The sequence below is a fragment of the Tinamus guttatus genome, unplaced genomic scaffold (genome assembly GCF_059628265.1).
Source record: "Tinamus guttatus ecotype Peru unplaced genomic scaffold, ASM5962826v1 Tinamus_guttatus_pri_ptg000240l, whole genome shotgun sequence".
Classification (NCBI taxonomy): domain Eukaryota; kingdom Metazoa; phylum Chordata; class Aves; order Tinamiformes; family Tinamidae; genus Tinamus; species Tinamus guttatus.
Window position 1 is genome coordinate 10181993 of NW_028288774.1, and position 17613 is coordinate 10199605.

Consider the following 17613-nt stretch of genomic DNA (forward strand, 5'->3'; position numbering starts at 1 on the left):
TCAAGGATAGTAGTACAAGTTTCTAGGAAAGCTGAACATGGCAAAGACTGTTCAAATGCTGAAAAAATAGCTTAATGAGTAAGGAACCCCTGAGTTGCTACTGCTAGGATGCCTGGACAGGTAAAAGACCAATATGCTGTGCTAAAATCAGAGGAGGAGCAGGAGCCCAGAGCTCCCACTTTGAAGGTGCATTTCATGGATCACACAACTGTGCTCCAATACTCAGTAAGTGAACTTTTCTCTTTGGACAAACTGGTCTAAAAATGACTTGAAGCTAGGAAAAATACATTGTGTTCCATTATGCAAATAGTAACTTTCCTGGGTAATTATAGTACATTTTGCTCAGAATTGCATCATGACCAGGATACTACCAAGACGACAAACATTCAACCACTATTCTTAGTATGTTAGAATATTTTTCCCACATTATATAACCACGCACACCCACACATGAGCAGCACCATCAATTTTCTCATTGTTTTTACCTTCAGCAGAGTTATCTTTCATTTTGCAGGCTTTATTTTTGTTATTGTTTTAAAGCAAGTAGTAACTTTTCTCTTTCATCTTTCATTATTGCTCTTCCCTTGTCTTTAGCAGTTTTCTTAATTATCTGGAAGAGGACACCATAAAACAGGAGTAAAAACTGACATTCTGAATAGAACATATCCTTAAAATTTCAAAAAAAATAATCAACTCTGAAACGCATATTCAATAAAAAGGGGAATTTTCCATGAGGGTTTTTTTTTTTTTTTTTTTTCCAAAAAAAAGGATAGATGCACATCTGCTAAAAGAAAAACAGGATATATACGGTTTTGCACCCATTAACCAGAAGCCCAGATTGCTGCAGATACCATCTACACTGCACAGGGTCTTCTGGAGGCTGCCTGGAAGCATGAAACATCCCAAACTCTTCTGAACAGATGCAGCCCTGTATCACCTTCCTTACACCCACAGCTCTGGGGAAGGTCGGCCAGCCCAGCGTAACCACACCTGAGCAGCAGCCATAGGAAAAAGACATGGAACAGCAAGAAATGAAAACCTCTAAAGCTCACCTTGGTATATCGATTTGCACTCACTCCATATTCATGGAGTGACTCTGATTATACCTCAAAATCCAGTTTTTCATTTCCTTGGTTGGAGGTTGGTAAAACACAGAATGTAGATTCTGCCTGCAACTGCTCTGCTGCAAGCTTGCCTCAAAATCTTAAAGAGTTTATGAAAGCTGCTAAGGATTCAGCTCCAGTCTTCCCAACCAAGCTGTTAAGATAGGCATACAAAGAACCAAGCAGCTTCAGAATTTATGCACATTTTAAGTACTATATTAAACTGTAAGTTTTGTATCCTAAGTTCTTTGAGAATTAAGTTCAATATGAGGAAGTTTCCAAAGGGGTGAGGACACAGAACTAAAACTCCACACCTTTGAAGAAAATCTTCCTTTGTTTCCCAATATAGGGTCTCTCTCTATACAGTGAAAACATTGACAAAAAATTGCAAGAGTTTCTAAAGAAACTTCCTGTTATCATAAGTAAGTACAGATGCGGCTTTTAGCCTTACAACATTCAAAACACTTTGCTAGTGCTGCTTCTGAACGCAATAAAATATTGCATTCCGCAAATGAGGCTTTGTTTTGTTTGCATATCTCAGTGTGTGTGTGCACATTCAGAGCCTGACCACAGCTCCAAGCCTGCCCTCCTGCCTTTGCAACTGTTCACTAGCTGCTCTTCGGTAGAACAGTTTCCCAGCTGCCTTTCCCCCAACCAAATGTACAGAGAAACTAGTTGAAGGTCAGTTCAAATTTCACTGATTTGTTACCAATCTGCATCTACCACAGTTTAGACTCATGCCACAACATAAACTGAATAGAAAATGGGGACAGAAATAATAAGTGAATAATCAGCAGAGCCTTGCCGCAGGCAGATGTCAGAGAAGATATTCTGGCTGTATGAAACAGCGTGCCAGCAAAGAGTGGCTGCTCCCGTAGAGCCAGCACTTCCTATAACGTTTGTACGGCACATGCACGTTAACGTAGTCACCCCTTGCCCTGCCTCTGAGCTAGCTGCCCAAGCAAAACAAGCTCTACTGCTTAAAAAGAAGAGCCCATAGCTGTGCTCAAGTGTCTGCTCGTGCAGGTATACTCTCAAAAATCCTCTTCATGTCCCACCAACACATGCCAGAGGACATCTGGAGCGCAGACAAAACACTTTGGTAACACCCAAGTCTCCTGGGGACGATTCACGCACGTTTCCTCCAGGGGCACCCGGATCGGGTCCCACAGGACCTGCCTGGCCCCTGCCGGGACAGCCCGGTTCCCTGGGCTCGCATGCACCCAACGCCCAGCACGTGCAGGGGCACCGCGGCCGCCCACCCGCTCCTGGGGGCTGGCAGGATGGCAGGAGCTGCCAGGGCATCCCAAGGGCCCAGGGGAAGCCGGGCAGTTTGGTGCCCGTCACAGAGCCAACTGCTGCGCCCGGGACGCTCCACCGCATCCTGAACAGCTGGCTACTGAAGAACGGGCTTGAACATCAAATTATCGTTCCGGTTATGATTGCTACCCATCCTACATCAAATTACAGCTTTTTTTCCTTCCTTTCTTTTTTGAACTTTATGAGCTCTATATCCTTTGCACCTTTTGAACCTTCTGACAAATTAAAAAAAAAAAAAAGAATCTCTTGATGCCCTATTGCAAAGGATCTTTTGTTTTTGCCCCAGTCTTTAAATGCTGTGGCTCTTTTCTGTATTTCCAATTTAGAAGGGACCCAAGCCTGCTCAAGAAAACGTAAGCATGGCTGATCAAAAGATTTAGAGCTCTTTTTCAAATCTTAGCAGGGATGAACAAGCACAGCAAACTAACCAGATCTTCATTCCCCAAGAGATTAAAGGAACATTACTTCACTTAATAATGTTGAAAGGTTAAAAATAATTTGTTTTTGTTTCTAATTCTAGCTACTAGAAATTCAGAGAATATTCCATCCTCAGACAAGAAGGATGTTAGTATTCTTATTTGAGCAGAGAAATGCATACATATATATAAAATCATCAAATCACCTGTATTCTCCAGATACAAGGCCTGTAAAAATTGTAATACAGCCCTTGTTTTCATAACTGCTTCATCTGCTTGGTAACAAGATCATTTCATCCCACACAGGTTGTGCTACCTTTGACTAAAAACCTCAAGGAAAAAATAACTTGTTTTTCTTGAAGTTCACTTTCTCTGCTTCCTTACTTACAACCACAGAGAAGGGGGAAAAAAGGAAAAAAAAAAAAAAGGAAGAAAAAAAAAAAAGAAGCTGCAGCCCATTCATTCAGAGCTAGGTTATAAGAAACAAATAGAGAGCACACAGTACTTTAGGTATTCTTCCATACAAAATTAGCTCTCCTTTATCCCTCCATTGCTTCCCCTATAATCCTTGAACACCCTTTAGCCAAGAACACTGTTGGTTCACTTCAAACTTTCTGACCCAAGGGACTGGCCAGAAGGGAGATGATGCAGCCTAAACCTTGATGGAGTTTAACTTATCAGCTGCTAATATGGCCATTAGTGAGGAATGCTGGGCAGTGCCATTTTCCTGCCCGTTGCCTCCCAAGTCTTCCCTGTGCTCCTCCCTTGGACATGAACAAGATGAGGACAATCTCCCACGGGTTACAAGGCACATAGGCAGGCAGCAGCAAGAAAAAACACTAAAGTCAGTTGTGCCCCCTGCTACTCTGATGACAGCCTCATTCACCTCACTTCAACCATGGGACTTCTAATGTGCAGAACTCAGCAGAGAAAATACATCCATACCTGAACTCACTGAAAACACTACCCACCCTCACCCTCAAACAAACTTCAAGGGTTGTTGAGCTGTCTGGTGGATGAGAAACAAAAGGCTTCACAGATTGCCACTATGCAAGTCACAACGTGTGCATTTTCCAGCTTCAACATGTTATACAACGAGCCAAAGCTGGAGCATAACTTCCTCGGCACTTCATGCACTGCCTCATTTCATTCAGGATCATCAGCTCCCAACAATACTCAAGAGCCCGTGCTCTCCCGCCACGCAACAGCAACAAATTACCCTCGTGTAAGGTGCACACCTGCTTTTGTGCCACAACTGCTCTTGTTGCTCAAGAAAAACAGTCTGGACACGAGACCAGACCAGCAGCATAGCATTTGTTCTGCTTTCGCAACCTTTGCCAATGGACTTGCATGAAATGAAAGCAACAAACACCTGCTCTGTGCAAATAAAAATATTAGAGAAGCTAAAAGCTGCCATGGTGTTCAGGGTTTAGTGGATGCACACAGAAAAATCAAAATAGATTTACATTCAGACAATCTTTTTAAAAGTTTTAACTGATTTTTTGGCTTTCTAAAAATCCTGGTGGACTGTACTTCATTCCATTGTTTATGTCAGACTAATATGTAATTAGTCCCTATGGGATCTACCACCTTCTCTTAACAGTGTTCTTTAGTAATCTCCAAATACGAAATGCTTATTAGCATCTCTCTGAAACCCTCTCAGGGCATCTTCCGGTCATAATGCCAAGTCACTCTATCAACTAACTTCTTCAGAAAGGAGCAATTCTGTTCACTTCTCCATGACCAAACCATCTGAAACCCTGTTTTTTTTCCAGAGGTCTAGTTCTCTGCTACCGTAGCTCTCTTTCAGGAGAGGTTTGCCATTACAGTTGGCTTTACTGCTGTTAAACCACATAGCATTACACATCTCCTCGCAAACAAATTAAAAACAAAGAACAATTCCCAGTGCAACAACATCAGCTCTCACAAATGAGAGTGGTAAGAGTGTATATGGAGAAAGACTATACATAACTCCTTGTTCCATTATTCCACTGCCAGGATGTTGTGCTAGACACCATTGCAGGAGGAAGTCAAAGCTGCTCCAGAACACAGGAGAATACCCGGAAAACAAATAGACTTGGACTTGAGGCAGAAGAGGAAAAGCAAGGGGAGCTGTTTAGCACCCACACGTGTCAGAAAGCAGCTCGACAGGACGGCAGGAGGTTACTAAACAACAATCTCCTCTCAGTCTTGTGGTTTTTCCAACAAGGTGCTTCATTGCCCTGTGTACAAGTCTGGCAGTCAAAGGATCACAGTGATAACAATACCCAGGTTGATTTTTGTGATCATGTATTTTTTCCAGGAACAAGACAATTTTAACACAGAAACAACCTCAACATGATCATAATTACTCACATATAGAGTAGATTTATAAACTTTCCTGTTCATATAGAAGGGGAAATTCACACTCCACAACTGAGAAACTCGCTGAAAATTTACTCATCTATCTAAATAAGGTAATGCCAAGGCATAGAAGCTGCATTATAATTCAGTTGCTTATTTACTTTGCTGTGAACCAGATGTTTCAGATAATTTCCAAAACACACATAATATCAAAAGTTCCAATTATTTACTTGTTCCACGGCATTTCTCCTAACAGTAATAGGCTCCCTCCCTCCCTCCCACCAAACAGCCTTCAGAACTGCTATAGTTGGGATCGGAGCTGGCAGGCAGAGCAAAAACAGGAAGCTCCTAGACCACAGGAGCAACTCCTTTCAGGAGGGCAACGGAGAAAAAAGCAACCAATAGTTCCAGAAGCACCTTCTAAAGAAACCCCCAAATCCTGCTCTTAATCCCAAAGCAATTTTAGGAGACCTGTTATTTATTCACAGTCCCCACAAATACATATAGTGACACTCTACCACTTGTCCTCTATAAATATCATATATCTGAGCATTATGATTGATTATACTGTTGATTACATGTAGTATTGACTGCAAAATTCTCCCAAAGAGAGCAAACTTTAGGTAGGATTAAGAGATCAGTAACTTTTTCTTCTAAAGGGAGAGGATAAAGATGAAATATGAACTCAAGTAGCCTCTACAAAAACAGATTTATTTTCCCCCCCAAAAAATATAGGACCTCTTTTCATGGCTATTACCTTTTTATAGTAGCTTACATCAGCTGACTTTAAAACACATTAATGCTGATCTGTACTTTTTTTTTTTTTTAATACATCCAGACAAATAAATATGAATAATGTATAGTGAAAAAGACTGGAGCTATTTCTTACATAATATGGAGTAGCTAATTCATAGATATGCTACTATCTGTTCTCAAGACATTTAATTTATATATATGTATGTGTATATATATATACAGACACACACCCACTGGTCAAGATCTGTAACAGCTCCTATGTGAAGCATTAGGTTTGGGGACTAAAAGCTGGAATCCGAAAAACTTGTCAAAATCTGAGGAAACAGACTTGGTGTTGCAGGACGTCCGAGGAAAACAGCTGCCAAGCCTGCACAGATCTCTCTCCAGCAGTCGAAAGAAAAATCCTTCTGTGCTTCCTCTCCTGTAATTTTTAATTGTTGCTACAAAGAAGTTAGTGTTACACTTGAGAAGAGCCACGATTACTTTGTGAGTGGCTTGTGCATATGCTCTCTCTCCACTATTGCCTTTGCTCCTTGCAAAGCTCAGTCTTCGCGACTCAGTTATCTGTGACAAAAATTGATCCTTAAAACTTCAAACATGGGATTTAGGGAGCCACACAGAAGGAAAAAAAAAGCGGGGGGGAGAAATTGACTCTTCTGTGCTTCAAAGATTGGGTCAAAGTGACATAATAAAAACACATGTCCAGCTCCTTTTATGACCTTGCATGCAGTTCCCTCTCTCATAACGCTTTCAAGATAAGCCCTGGCAAGACAGATTGCTGTAACAACATCCCATTTTTGCCAAGAGTCCAACTAAGGAACTCCCTGTAGCCTTCAGCTGTTTGCACGTTCCCACTTCGGCTGACACAGGAGCAGCTGATGCCTGCATGCAGTCACTGCCTGTCTTTTGTTTCTCAGAACAAGGAGAAAACACATTTTTTTTCCCTCCCTTGTCTGGGAAACAGGAAGCAGACACTTACAAAGGCTCTCCCACATGCAGCCTTGGCAGGAAAAAGGTGGAGCTGGGCAACATTAAGATTTGTTCTTCAAATGCAGAGCAGTAATTATTCTAAGGTAAGCAACAGGATGGCTGGACTTACCGATATTTACCCATTCCGCTGCTGCTCTTTTCACATTTATTTATATTTCATGCAGTCTTACTTATAAACATAAAATCATTGATTTTATGAAGTAAAAGTCACTCTTTATTTGAATTTTCGGGTAATTAGACTCTTGCACAGACTTTACTCATCTTTACATAATGGCAACAAATGCAAAGAAATATGCCTTTTATAATAAGTAACTGCACAAGTTAATTAGTTCTTATGCTCCTTATAAAGTGGCTAGACATTTTTATCCCTGTTCTGTAAGTGAGACCATACTGTTCCCAATGCAGACTATAGCTCCCCAAGCGCAGAATATAGCTCTCCAGAGCACACAAGTCAGTCCACACCTCCATTTCAGAAAGAATAAAGTAGAAACAACATTGTATTAATCTCCATGATAAAAAAGAAATACATGGATTTTCTAGGAAAGCCCATTAGTTGACAACCGCAGTTTGCCCATCTGGAAGGTCTGAGATCTTCGTGTTGATCAGGTAGACTCCAGGAACATATTAAGAACTGGTAGCAGAAGAAGAATTAGCCTGATCGTAAGGAAGACTCCTCACTGAAAGAGGTACTAAGAAGGAGGCTTGAAATTACCTTTGTACAAGCCACCTAAAGAAATCCTAAAATAAGCTACTAAACCCAAAAGTTAGGTACCTGTGAAACTGGCTCTTTCACTAGCCAGGGCTTGGATCTTTTCCTGACTAGCTACATCAAAACAACAGAAGCTATTTTATAGAAATGCTTGTAGAAGGCCTCTGCAGCCACTACCTGCAGAAAAACCACCACCATAGCAAAATATTCCAAAATTTGAAAAAATGGGAGCAGCTATAGCTGTGCATGATAACAAAGGCATTGAGGGAATACAATCCTGATCATTTACCTTGAGTGGGTGCCATGAACTTAGCACATATAGTTCGTTTTTTGTTTTCACACGGGATGTTCTAGTGCACATTTAAAATGTTGACTTTTGCATGAGATTACTTCCTGTAACACTCTACATTCATAGGTGCAGAGCTTTTAAGAAGCTTTCCATCTCACAGAGAGGGCACAATTTGCTTTGACAGAGTAGTTTTTTTACAGAATTTTAATCACAAACAGGTTATGTGGCAAAAAGTCATGAACAAATTCAGTAAACAGCTCTTTCATAGGCTGTGCTGTCATGTACTTCAATGTTTGTGGAGCGCAGTTAATCAGCACCTCTCAAAACTTTTAAAACATGCTGTTCTTTGCTCTAGTGTGTGCCTCCAACATAAATCTCCCTGATGTGAATAACCCGCACAGACCTACACACTCCTCCATCACAACGCACATTCCCCGAGTTCCAGCGTGCGCCAGTGCCGTCCAAACAAGACACCCCTGGATACAGCCCCTCTGTCGGTTCTCAGTGCGCTGCTCCAGTGCTCTCAGCTCGCAGGACACCACAGAAAGGAAGGCACCAGCACTGGCCTCTCTGCTTTCTGGGGAAAGCCTTAAACATTTCAGAGGCTGTAGCTTGAAAATAGCTACAGAAAGCTACCAAAAGATAATCTTCCGGTAGTGAAAACTTGATTGAAACAACAGATCAGCTCATGCTCAAATCTCTCCAGTCCCTACAACAATGTCAGGACAGAAAAAAAAAAAAATCCCTACAAACCCACCAAAAAAACACTGATTACTGAGAGTAAAGAAATCCAAAGCTAAGGCGTACTCTCTTCCATTGAATAGGTATTACAGATATAGACAAGTAGTCAAAGTTTTACAATAGCATTTTTTAAACCATACTCTAGAACACAAACCACAAGGTGAACAGTACAACCAGCACAAGGAGAGGAAAAGGCTCCTTTACACGTCACTGTGGGCCACTTTGGGCCGAGACCCTGAGTAACAGCTGGAGCTTGGCACACTAACACACATCTCTCACCTCCAACTGGCATCCTCTGCAGTGATTTCTCCCCAGCTTATTGCAGAACACACTAAGTTTGATATATTACCTACCTACACAGAGAGCATCTAGCATCTAGTATTAGAACACAAAACTGGGTAAGAGCACAGGTCTCAAATTCACTCTCAAAAAGACATATTCTAGCCAGTGAGAAATCAAGTGAACTTAGCCAAAAGATGGAATGAACTAACAGAAAATCTGATTTGTTTCAGTTGCTGAATAGCTACTTAATTTGTTTCTTGACAGACTGAACAGTGTTTTGGAGACTGATTTACATTTAACCCCTATAAAAATATTCATGCATACAGTCAATGTAATTATTCACTGTTTTATGAACACAAGTCCTATAAAAAGTACATAATATGCCCTATAAAACTACAGTGGAAAAATATTAAAGCTGTAATGCTACTGTATCAAGAATACACTCGTAATTATAGACCAACCAGGAAAGCAAAGGTAAGAAGAAAAGCGATCCAATGCTTTTGAGTAATGCAGCTCTGTGTGTGAAATAAAGCTCCCAAGCCAACAAAACCTGACCAACACAGAACGTCAGCGGTGCTGCGAGCTACCTAATATTTCTCATTAATATCTTTCCTGCCAATGAATGATGCTTGGTTATCTTTAGCATCCATCAATATTGCTGCTGTTCTCTCCCACGTAGGAAAAGTTTAAGAACTCTCATTTTGTTTTAGCTGAGCTAGCAGCAAAACAAAATGAGTGATGTTTCATCCTGCACATTTGGCAAGCAGAGCTTCGGGAACAGAAGATAAAAATCATTAGGTTTTGCTTTGCCTTCCTTTCTTGGCTTTAGAGTGGACCATAAGCAATAGCTCCATTAATGCAGCTGTGTGAAAACAAACCTCACTTTACTACATCATTATTGCAGGTGCAGTTTGACAGTGATGCAGGGAAGAAAATAGGCTCCTGGGTTTTTTTGTTGTTGTTGTTTTCCGAGACCTGAATTCATTGGAAAGGCTTTTAATATAGCTGTATTTTATACACTTGTTCATTATGATTTTACAGTGATTTTCCTTTAAAAAGCTCTAGAGCATCTCAGAGTCAAGAAGGGGAAATAAACTGCCCAGTGTATATCAAGGTACTGAAGTGTGAATTCACAGTAGCTGCTATAAAAATTCAGAGTTAATCTGGGTCCCCTAATAAGTATTAAAGAGCTATACATTAGGATGTTAATAGTTTTAATGTAAAACGATGGTAACAACTTCTGTGTCTACTCTTAGTGGGCACTTCTTGCCCTGCATACCTACTATCTTAATTATAACCCCCAACCATATTAGATGCTACACTTCACATTTTACTTAGGGTAGGAAAAACAGAGCAACAACCAAAGTTGTGCCAAAACCAAAGTTTCAAGTTTCAATTATGTGTTGTGCCCTTCTCTGTTCTGGTCCACAGTTGCAGAGATAGTAACTTCTTTTCAAATCCTAATAAGAGCACTTATCACTGTCCAAGATTCTGTGCAAGACCAGCTGCTTCAACCTTGCGCTACACAATTGTTTTATATTAAAAAAGTGAGACATTTCCAATGATATAGTATGGGAGAAAAAAGCAGAGCGTGTAGAAGACTGTACAAAACATAGCAGACCTGCAACAGGGCATTCTGGAGTTTCCAATAAAATTCTTGCTTCTGGTGGTAACTAATTAAATGTTTACGAAGAGTTATTGTTACCTGCACACAGGTAATCTATGAGAATATTCATGCAGATTATTCTTTGCTTTAAATATTCCTAAATGGTAGGAGACCAGCCACATTTAGGAGCATGTACTAAAATAAACATCTTTCTATATTATAACCTGAGCTTTTTATTTCTTAATCACTGTATAACCTTCCATTGAAGCAAATATTTTTCTCAGCAAACAACAAAGATTTTTTCCTGCTGAAATAAAAGCTGGCAAAACATACTATGCTTTCAGAATCATATTACAAGATTAGGTCTACACTACACGCTTCGCTGATCTGAATAATTTTCTGATCAAGAAGCTACCCAAAGAAATATTTGATATTTAATTTAAATATATACTTTTCCTAAGTCATTTGCAGAATTCACCGTGAAGAAGGTTTAGTTCCAAATCCATATTTGGGAATAGTTCTATTAATACAACACAGCAATGATTCAGTGCAAGTTCTAATGAAATCTCCTTTTTATAAGCATTAAGTTTATAATACTTTCCCCATATAAGGCTTATGATTGAAGCCTTTATATATACGGTGTTAACGGATATGAAAGTGCTTAAATCATTTTTTGCATGCATGTAAAAAAAATCCCAACTATATCTGAGAACATAAATGCAACCAGAACAGCCAGACCAAATACAGGACAACAGCTACACAAACAACCCTTTCCTGAAGCTGAAGTGAGCAACATTTGGTATTTTGCGCAATATTTCCTTTTCCCTCTCTATCAGGTAAACATGTCACCAACCTATCACCAGGTAGACAGTGCCAGCACTGTCCACTCCAGTCCCAGTGCGCTGGAATTGCTGCAAACAGAGTTATTGTCACCAGGTGGTCACAGAGAGGTCAGTGCAAGTCTCACTGCCTTGCGCTCCCTAGACGGGAGTGTCAGTCGTTCTGGTCCGCTGGGCACAGCCCCGCATCCCTCCGCACTGCTCCGCGCGCGGAGCCAACAGCGGGTACGATGGGGCACAGCACCAGAGCGGCGCTCCCGAACCCCCGCGGCACACAGCGAGCAGCAGTGGTCAGCACCGGGCAGCTCTTCCTGGCTCCACTCCTTGCTGGGTGCAGGCAAATGTGCCAGCCTGAAACCCTGGCCCGAGCACAGCGGCTCGCGGCAGCTCTCCCAAAGCCTCCCTTGGAACGTCCTGCTCTGTCCTAACTCGCAGGGAACTGCAGGGATCTCTGAAGCTTCTTCTGCTGTGCGCCTGGCAGCACTTGCAAGGCTAATTCTAGAGGGACTTCAGTCAGTTCGGTTCAGTACTGATTTCACATTAAAGACATTTCATTACAACAGCAAAATTTACTCCTCAATGCTCAAAAGAAAGGAAAAAAGCACATATGGCTTAGAGGAAGCTTAAAGACTGATGGCTGTAGGTTTGGGAGGTGCAAAACATTAAATACAGTTATGGAAAGGAGGGGAAAAACCAAACGCAAGGTTTCATTGCTCACTGGCATCGAAGATGCACCTTATCAAACACAAAAATTTCTTTCCTATTGCAGCCTTCCTTCTTTCTCATAATACAGCAGAAGCCTAGAGTAGTCCTCTTTATTCTCTAAAGGGGGAGAAGGCAGCAAAAGGATATTTGAGAGGGACTTTCCCCTACTGCTCATCAATGATTTCGTTTGATGCATTCTGCAGATGTTCCAAGGCTGTTCTCTCCTAGGGAGCTCTGCAATCAGACCTTCCTCAGGTCAGATGAATTTCAGTTGCGTTTCAATTTGCGTTTCTGCAAATGCTACTGAAATATTATCCCCTACCAACCTTGCATTAACTCTCCCCCTCAAAAAACTACACCAGAGCATTTTAAAGACCCATCAGAAATCAGCTCACCTTCCAAGTGAAGCACACTGGTGAACACAGACAGCTGCAGAGAACAGGAGAGCAAACCTACACCTGAAGCTACCTGCACAGGAGGTAGGAAGCACAGGAGAGCAGGAAGATCACCTCGAGTCAGGCCGTGCTCAGTCAGCAGCGCTAGCCCTGCATCTTGGCTTACGCTCTTGACACCATAAAGCACTTTAAAGAAGACCTTCCAGAAAAGGAGGCCCAATCCAGGGAAAACTGAAGCACATTATCTATAATTTTGGCTTTAATGCAACAAAATTTTGCTGCACTTTCCAAGGAAAACAGTCTGTGTTAGTAGCCTTAGATCTTCCTTTATTTAATCATAGGAACTGTAGTAATTTGGGAGGACTGTGAAATAGTTCTCGCAGCTGCCTCTCTTCAGATAAGATATGTGGGTGTTCATTCTACTCTGCCTGCCAGATGAGGTATTTTAACAGGCTTTCATGAGCGGCTTGTCACATCCTTTAATACTTTTTTTTGTGCAGCTGCAACTATATTTTAAAAAAGCCTTCTGGAGCAGAAGCTCATATTCTTCATTTTTCAATAAAGTGAACATATTGCTTTTTCTCCTTTGTTTTGTGTCAACATAAGAGAGAAACGATATATACATATATATTTCAATATCAGAGCTTGGCTCAAAATCAAGAGTCATTAGTTAAAATCAGTGGCTTGGAGCACAGGAAATGGATTTCAAGGCCAACCGTATTTTACCAGTCAGCTGAACATCCATTAATTATAAGATATTCCTAAATATTTCTTTCTTGTTCAACTCAAGTTTCAAGGCATGGGTTACTTCTGCCCTTGATTACATAACTCCAAGTTTCTCTGGAACTCTGGAACTTTTTTTCTGGAAAAAAGGGCAGCGTTAATATAGTAGAGATATCCCCTCCGTAAGGGGGTATTGCACATAGAAGCATGTTCTCCTCTTGGCCTTGTCAAAGCAGTTGACAATTACATGAAAATCAGCTTTATATACACATACATCCAAGATGGATGTCGCAAAACATGGTCTGCATTCAGAGCAGAGCTCAAAGAGCGTTTTCAGGAAGTCTCCAGAAGAGCCCCGGGCAGGAAAAGGGAGCTCTGAGTTCTCTGTTTGGCCATCGATATCACAGGCTGAACAAGGAGAGCTTTTCGAGCAGGGTGCGCGCGTTCTCTGCAGCACAAGCGCAACCTGAAAAGCTGCCTCCAAGCAGCGCGTTTTCAAGTTCCCTGACTGACCTCTGCATGCACAACCAGCTATGCTCCTTTCGCAACTAAAATGGTGCAGGAAAACTTGTCGCATGGTAATTCTGCAGCAGTGCAGAATAGGATAAGGGAATGGAAGGAAGCTGAAATTAATTAGCATTAAAAAAAATTTCTTTGGGACACACATTTGTTTCAATGAATACCATATTTTGCATGCAGTTCGGCTTCCACGATCAGGACATGACTAAGTTGCCAGCTGTCCAAAGGAACTCTTCACTTCCACAGCTGAACAATCTCTAAGTCTCCAGAAAAGCTCCCCTCCTCCAGGCATTGCCATGGTGAGAGTCAAACAGCACGGCCACAGTTCTGTCTGCACCACTATAAAGACGCTAAGAATGTGTAGGCTCACATACAGTGATTTAGAAAAGTAGGAAACGCTGATCGCACTAGCCGAGGTCCAGCTGCATATTTCTTTTGGGTAACTTGAATTTGCATCTCTTAAAAAGCGTGCTTGGATTCACACTCTATTTTAAACTAAGTCAATAGGACAAAAAGACAGTGGAAGTAGATGTATAATGAACTGTTTCTTAGCTGATACCCCACCCCTGTGCAAAGGCTTACTCTGATTAGCTGTATATCCAAGTGCTAAAGGGGTAAGGGACAAGATTAAAAAAATACATAGCATTTGCAAAGAGAGGAATTATACTAACACAATTACAACACTGGTGCATTTCACCCTGCCAATAAACACAGCACCAAGCAAATAACAAAGGGACATGATCCAAGTTAAAATGACCTTCACAGCGGACTGACAGTAACAAGAAATTATGCAATGCAAAGAAATATAATCAGCACACTCCAGGTTAGCACATAGCAGCATCGCTGACTTAACAGCAGCACTGCCAGAGACACGTTGGCAGTAAGATTGCTAACTTCAGTCTCAGCAAGATAAGGCTGGTCTCCTCATTCAGTGTCCTCTGATGAATCTCTGCACTAGACCTTTTTGCCTGTACAGAGATGTATTACCATCACCTCTTTAAAAAGCAAAAGTAAACATTGCCACGATCAGTGGGACTGGCTCAAAAATAACAATACATAGCATTCGACTTGCAAGTACAACTTCAGACTATGTCTAATTTGCAATTCAGATGTTTGTAATTCTAACAGTACTGTCAACTGGAATAAAATGGAATATGAGGGCAGGTCAGGATACAGGGAGCTTTTAACTGGTATTAGATTTGAAAATATTTTCTAATATCTTATTTCCCCTTGCAGGCTTCCTCTCCATTGAGAGTTCGCAAAGTACAATCAGTAGCCAACCAAACTATACGCAAGGAAAAACCTTATTATTGTGATGACTCCTATTGCACTCCTTCGTTTAGAAGCAGCATTACAAGCACGATCTTGAAAACTGACCGAAATATCTGCAATGTCTTGGCTAATATTTTATAACCTCAAAGAAGAAAGTACTAAAAGGACAAATTAGCATCTTTATGCAAAAGATGCAAGAGCCTTTGCTAACCCCCTTATCTCAGAGATTGGACTTCTATCTCTTTTTGGTTGTTTCACCTAAGATATCAGCATCACATCTCCCAGAAACTAAATAAAATGATTAAAACTTAAATCTGGTCATGCTTCCTAAATTAAAAACAACACAGAGAGCTTTAAAAAGAAATCTGACAAATGCATTTAACTGAAGAGTTATGAACAGTTTATTTACTTTTTAAGAACAAAATTATACATGCAAGCATAGCTAATAGTTTTGCCCGGTTTTCTAAAACACATGTGACTGCTTGTTCTTCTGTTCAAAAGAGGCCAGCAAAGATATGAACTTCATAAATTTAGGCCAACAGTTAATGTTTCCAACAAAAGAGGTTTCTGCCTTCCCTCACAAATACTAACTTTGCAAAGAAAGAAGGTCCAAGACAAGCAGACTAGTAGAAGCTTATGGTTTTCACATATTTTAGACTGCAATCCTACTGTAACTATATCCGTGCTATTTACTGGTACCTGCTTCAGCAAGAGTTTGTGCTGTCATATGCCTCAAAACACTGAGCTCTCCTCTCCTGAAGTGACCTCTGCAACAGGATGCCACTCCACCTGACAAGTGGAACGTGGCGTCCCGAACAAAAAACCCTACAGATCAAAACAAGCCTTTCTGCTGACAAGCCAAAAGTTTAAAATGAACCGGAAAACATTTCAAGCTCTTTTTCCATTACCTTGCGTTATTAAAGCATCCAGGCTAGAGATAAACATAAAAGGAATTTAATTAGATAAATTCACTCCTCAGCATCTGCTGTTTAATAGAGCAAAGCACATCAGCATGTTAGAATCAGATAACATTGCAGAAAACCACAGATTCAATGTGGAAGCTCCTTTTAGATGCAAACATTTGGATGCCACTGGCTTTACTCACTGTAACACAACACTGCTAGTCCAATGACTGTAATAAAATGTATTCACCAGGTATTCACGAGGCCACAAGACATGAAATTCCTCAAAATAATTATGCAGCATCCTGCAAGTTAGAGCAAGGCAAAATAGATATACAGAATAGTCTTGCACAATTTATTCCCCTTAAGTTCTATAGATAATATGCATTCATTTTTAATAAACCTCAAATCAATTAAATATTGTTCTTCCCATATGCAACTGAAAACTAAAACATTCCATTAACATAGGCAGGATACATATCAGGTTTTGTACTTCCTTTACTGTTTTTGACTTTCTAAGATAACCTGTCAAATTGTCAAAAACTCAGTCAAAAAGAATATTAATGCTAATATATTCTTAACTTTTATCTACTGCAAATCCAATTCCACTGAGTGACAAACTAAGTTTTACTGCATACACGTATGCTGTATAGATATATACTTATAGTATAAGGATAGTAACTTTCAATTATGTTTGGTTTTGTTTAGAGTCAGATAATGGAAATTTTGACAGGCATAAGCAAGCTAAACACAAGTTAGAGAAAGGCTGGTGTGCAACTATGTTGCTACTAAAAACCTCATCTCCGGTCATATTTTAGAAAAAATCAAATTTAAACACATGCCAGTAAAGTAAAGGACCTTTGTAACTGGCTGTGTGCCAACCAGGGGAGGACAAGCAGTGCTCACCAGCTGAACATCACTGCCAGAATAGAGCCCATCTGGTCCGCTGGCAACACTATACCCTTCCGTGGTGCGGAGACCGCCACTCGTGACCAGCTGTGCCATGGGCTACCAGTTCAAAGCAACCAGGCTGTTTGGGGCTACTCTCCAGCTGCACTCTGGAACACAACGAGGCTTTTCAGGGATGAAGCACTTATCCAAACGCTTACCTACCGTAGTAGGTGAAAAGCAGCAACAAAGCAAAACGATACTGCGAGACTTGCTTCATTTGTCAAGCCACCAGCCAGGTATGGCCGAGCAGTTAACACAGTTGCATGGAAGAGATACAAATGCTCCTCTGAGCAGGTACAGTGTGCCAAGAAATAAAACCTGCTTCATCTGTGCACTCGTCAAATCAAATGCAATCACAGAAGAATACTTTCACTTGAAGATTCTCTATTTTTAACTACTAAAAAAAAGTTAAAGTTCCTTAAGCAAAAAACAAAGGTATCTGAACTTAGAGCTCCTCTAAGGAGCATTTTATAGCAACCAGAGAGAAAATCAGGATTTTTAGAACCACAAAATAAGATAACTCAGAGCAGTTTTTAGCACTGGAAATCAGTTAATTTTTGAAACAGATCAAGTTTCAAGGCATCATTATTCGCTACAAAACAAGCATCACTTAATGACTTCATTCTTTATTTTTACCAAAAGCACGAGGCACATGCATAATCACTTAGGAGAATATTGCCCGAAGACATCTCTTGTGGAATTAGACAAATTGAACACTTTGGTGTTTTAACTGCGCAGGAGTTTCTTCCACT

General features: G+C 40.7%; 1 protein-coding gene across 2 annotated transcripts in view; it reads right to left on the minus strand.

Annotated features, from left to right (window-relative positions):
- Positions 1-17613, minus strand: part of MOB2 (MOB kinase activator 2) — a 104762-nt gene that overhangs the window by 36949 nt on the left and 50200 nt on the right. The window lies entirely within an intron of this gene.